This window comes from Scatophagus argus, chromosome 1 (assembly GCF_020382885.2).
Source record: "Scatophagus argus isolate fScaArg1 chromosome 1, fScaArg1.pri, whole genome shotgun sequence".
NCBI classification, from domain to species: Eukaryota; Metazoa; Chordata; class Actinopteri; family Scatophagidae; genus Scatophagus; species Scatophagus argus.
In genome coordinates this window covers 8,781,579-8,786,881 of record NC_058493.1, presented here as the reverse complement: position 1 = coordinate 8,786,881, position 5,303 = coordinate 8,781,579, and the positions used below count along the sequence as shown (strand labels likewise).

The window sequence follows — 5,303 nt, the reverse complement described above, 5'->3', positions numbered from 1 at the left end:
GTTATTATTATTTCTTATGAATATTAAAATACTAATTTATAGACTTTCTAATAATTTATTATTGCCATATATTATCATTTCTGCTTTTAACAGGGCTTTAAAAATATTATCAGGCTGCTATTAATATTATTCAGCGTATTTCAAACATCTTCAAGCCATTTTCGCTCTGCTGATTGACTTTCCAGTTCAAGTCTCAGATAAGCCGAAAGGGATCGCTGTAGGCGCTGCTAAAGAGTGTGTGCACACACTGTCACGTGTTTTTTTTTTTTTTTTTTTTTACGCTCTGAAAACCTCTCGAGAGCAAAGAATGATGACGCTGGTACAGTGGGAGCCGACGCACGCTTTAAAAAAAGGAGGGGGGGGTAAAAGAAGAAGAAGGATGGATACACAAAGCGACCCTACAGTATAGCCTAATCAGATGACAGTGATACGATGAGACCCGGTTTCATAGCCTCCTGTAGAGCAGACAATCAACTAATTGCCGGAACTTTTTCATAACAACAGCGACAAGAAGAACCACATGAATCCGGCTGCTAGAGACTGACAATGATCATTAAAAATATGAGCATAAAAAAGCACAAGGCAGCGCCATTATCACACACGGGTATGTTCCGCTCATGATGGCATTACTGTCCGTCATGTAGGTATACCACGAGATAAAACATAAAAGGTGCACTTTTTTTCCATTCGTTGTGTCCGTGTCGAGCTGTGCAGAATTATTGACATAATTTATGCTGTTTATTTACTGCCAGAAAAAATGCGACCAAGTTTCTAGAGGAGAGAGCGTGTGCGTAAAGTGTCCTCCTCCGTGATTCACGCTTGCTCTCTGAAGTAGGAGGAGGACTCATAATTTGAGATCACGGAGCTTATAATAGGAGTAGGTTATGCCAACTGCTTCCACCTCTCAGCACTGCATAAAGGAAGAGGTGCAGGTGAGTATTTGTGCTCATTTATGTTTTTTTGTTTTTGTTTTTTAACCTGGACAGTGTTTTAGATGCATTAAAAGTGGGCTGCTCTCACGCAATATGCTGATCCGAATCTAAATCAAAACGCGTGTCTTTTGTTTTGACAGCCTCTAACTTTTTTGTCGCTTCCTCTTCGTTATCGCTTATGCTTTTCTCTTTTTTTTTTTTTGCACGAGAGAACGAGCTCGGTTTTGACGCATGAAAACGGCTTTACGTGGCAAAGAAGAAGTGAATGAAAGATGATGCATGCCACGTAAAATGCCTGAGGGAGCAAGTGTAATCTAAATTGGATATACAGGGTATTATTACACAACATTATGCGTTGTGGCGGACTAATTGCGTGGCTGGGTGAGTTAAACAGTCAGTTAATGTCGAGTGGCGGACAGGTTTCTGGAGCGCACAAGGTCAGCTCTGCACCCAAGTCTTTAGTGGTAGACTATATAGGAAAAAAAATGCTTGAAGTATTCATGGGATTTTTTAACCATTCTAAATCTGTGTCCTAAACCGATTAGTTGACACCAATTTTTCTTTGATGTATTAGCTGAGGGCTTTTGCCACTTGGAAGCCAATTGAAATTCAAAACAGTTTTCGCTCCAAATGCTTTGGGGAGATCTGCTGCAAATAATGGATGTAATTTATTTTTGACCTTGCATTTTTTTTTCTTCTTGAAGAAGGGGGTTATTAAATGATTAAACATATGTGCACTGCGCTGCTTTACTAAACAACTGGCATCCTATACAGCTGTGATCAGCCATTATTATGAAAGTACAGCAGTAGTTTCACTCGTTTTATTTATGCGTTTTATACGCATGGCAACCGACAATTTTTTTTCTTTATAGTGTTTTTTTTTTCTAAACTCACTGTTACAAAGTTGTTGTTTTTGTTCTCCTAAATGCATTAAAACATTAATTCACTGTTTGATTGTCTTTGTTTTGAATTTGTTCAGGTCCATGTTGAGGAAGTCATCTCATGTCACCAAGCAGTCAGTGAAATGCAGCCCTCCCAAAACACACACACACACACACACACACACACACACACACACACACACACACACACACACGCAAACACAAAACTTAACTGTGGCAACAATTAAGTTCACTTTACCTTCTGTTTGAAGTGATGTTTATCCGGCACATCCACTTTAATATAATACCCAGTTGTGTATTTCTGTAATATTTTTGTTTTCAATTTATTTTATTAGCTCTGTCATACTTTCTAGGAACTTATGTGTTAATGTGGAAAAGTTTAATGTTTTTCCTGGTGCCACAGCCATTGTTCTCATGAGCTGACACACAGTTATTTGGCTTCGAAAATCACACAAATGACACAAAGCACAATGAGCCAGTTTGGCTTTTGGGAGAGAGAGAGTCTATTTTCTGATCTCATTCCTGTTCTTGTGGTTTCTTTTTCTTTTATTGACCTGAATGAAGACGTGGAGTGTGTGTGTGTTCATTTTACTTCTGATGGGGTCTGTCTGCACCCCCACCCTCCCTATGATCCCCACAAGGCTGAGTGGCAGGCTCTGGATAGGCTAAGTGATGAAATGATGACCCTGTTATGAGAAGTGATTCCAAAATGAGAGGTATCAAACAAAGATTGCGCCCTTCTCTCACGGCCATGCCGTCCTCCTGCGCCACACTGCCAGCTGTGCAGATGATGATTGATTGGCTCGGGTTGGATCGCAGGAAGCACCCATTGATTTTTCAGTGTTTTATCAAAAATATTTATTTACAGTTGTATCCACGTGCCAGACTTGCCTCATACCCAAATGGGGGATGGTATAAAACGGATAATTCTCCCTACTCCATGACAAGACAAATGACCTGTAATATTATTTCAGAAATGAGTCAATAGGCTCAGTGACTAAACGAATATTGATTGGATATAATGAAGCCTGAGTGTGACTATGAGCTCTTCCAGCGGCCCTGCTGCAGACTCCACTGTCAGCATCTTGCCAGACCACTCCATCTGAGAGTTTTATACACAAGACAGACCTGCTACTACAGCTGGGACAAAATAAACCTCGGGTTAGTGAATCTCACAGATTTTGAATCCACGCACTTGACATTCCCCTTTTCCTCTCACTCGTGTGTACCTGTGTGTTTTGATTCATGATCTGAGAGCTCCCAGTGCCTGACTGTTTTTTTTAACCAGACCTACAGCTTAACAGAATGGTTGTTTTTAAGATGCTATAGGTTCCATATGGTAATCATCTAAATCCCATACTACTTCGAGCTCTCGAGTCATGTAGGAGGTTCTCCTGCAATGCCTACATGAAGGTAAAGTGATACAACGTACAAATCAAATGAGTACCAGAATGCTAAAACCACAGTGTGGGAGCTGTGCCCTAGATATTTGCACTGACTTAATCCAATTGAAATAGTATGAGTGAGTTGCAGGGGCTCCCAGGTCTGTTGCTCGCTTATGTATGTGGTGCATAATAGAAGTTGACGAGGTTGGTGATAGATCACAGCCCAGGTAATGTAAACACATTAATCCCTCAGGGTTCATGTGCATGTTCTTTCTCTCTTTTTCTATCACTCTCTCTCTCTCTCTCTCTGAGCACCCCACCCCCCGCATGTTCATCATCTTCCTCTAAATGCGTTAGTGGAGCACAAACCAGAAGCAGCCTTAATCTGTCAACATGCCCTTTAATTGGAGGGAGAAAACAACACGTGCTTCTGGTTGTGCCATTCCTAAGTGCACATGCCAAAGAAACACAGAGTTCACGGAAGAAGTGATCCCGGGAGAGTGGAGCATAATTAAAAGTATCTTTTAATAGGCTTGTAATGCTGAGCCTGACTCTTGTTGCCTTAAGTAGAGGGCAAACTCTGTGGCTGGAGACGGACGTGCGAGGGGCTTCTGCTGAGGGGGCCTGTAAGCGATACGCTGCCTGGCCGTCATCAGACATGCAGTCTCTGCCTCAGTCACCGCACTCGGGACAACAACCGCCTTCCGCCCCTTGCTGCGCACACCTCTGCTCACCCGTTCCCATGTTCTTTTGTTCCCCAAATGAGGGCTTCTGCTCCACAACATCACCTCTCCTCCCGGGCCACTTTGGCAAGTTGTGTTCTACCTCCTACTCACAGCAGCGAGAGATGGGACTGAGGGGTTGATTTGGGGCCTGCTGCACTGTAATCAAATGAGACTGCTTGGGGGAGAGGAAAAGGAGGAGGTGGAGTATTATGTTCTGTTGCGCATTCCACTGCAGCATTGTTGCTTTTTTGTTTTTGTCAGGGCAGACTTTGATGCTGTATCCCCTTACCTTTGTAGTCCCGGCAGCCATGTTTCATAAACACAGAATGGGAAACATCCTCAGCATTAGAAATTTAGATGGCCGCTTTCCTCCTGCCACTCTGCATTCCGCACGTGCCCAGTCGCATTCTTCATTTCCCAGTGCTGAGGCATTAAGTTTCCTCTCCCATGCCTCTGATACATTTAAACATCTTACAATCAGCCCCTTTCATGCGGTGTGTCATGTATAATCTGTGGCAACAACAATGCCAACATGGCTCTATGTTCTCTTCTCTCTCTTGGTACTGAAATATTCTACTGCCACAAAATGCTTACCAGCCTGAAATTTAGATGGTGCCAGGTGTTCAATTTAGATCTTGCCTTTATGATTGGGAGTGTGATATTAATATCAAGCTGAGCATTCTCCTTGCTTTGTGTTATCACACAGGGAAAAGGCAGTGCTCAATTGTCCTTGTATGTAACTGGAACTCTCATTGGGAAACAGTCTAATGTCATTTTAAATCTATCATCAACTCATTAAAATCTGAAGCGTTCAGCTCCGCTTTCCATATTTTATTGTCTGACAGACTACAGTCTTCCCAGTGTACTGTATCCTCAGTGGACTAATTCCACATGTGATTGAATATTTAAATGTCAAACATTTATGAAAATCACTGCAAAATAATAAAGGGCATTTTTATTAGACTTGGTGCACATTCTATTTTTGCCATCAGAAACTTTCCTCTCTGTGCTGTGCTGAGCCCCAGGTCTTCCTCCTGCTTGACTTCTTCGAGAGAGTATCAGTTTTGTCCAACATCTGACACACTGCCCTGGGTGATTGAGCCAGACGTGGAAAGCCAAAGCGGAGATGCTCTCCTTAATGCCTGACACCTGGTGCAGATTTGGAGGGGATTGCACTACAGGTACCGTCTTACCTCTTTCCCAATCCCTGAAAGTCCCTGAGGTATTTCCTTTTCTGTCCGTGCCTGTGTTTGTTTCTTCTGTGCTTTGCCACCCATCTCACCAGTCTGTGTCAAAGTCGACCCCTGTGTTGGGATTAGGGTGATAAGGTGTTGAAATATGACGCCTCTCATTCCTTTG

General features: G+C 42.6%; 1 long non-coding RNA gene across 1 annotated transcript; it reads left to right on the top strand.

Moving 5' to 3' along the window:
- The first annotated feature begins 266 nt into the window (after positions 1-266).
- Positions 267-2,410, top strand: LOC124074444. The gene is made up of 2 exons (XR_006845856.1): positions 267-640; positions 753-2,410. It is a non-coding gene; the product is annotated as an uncharacterized LOC124074444 (long non-coding RNA).
- The last annotated feature ends 2,893 nt before the right edge of the window (positions 2,411-5,303 follow it).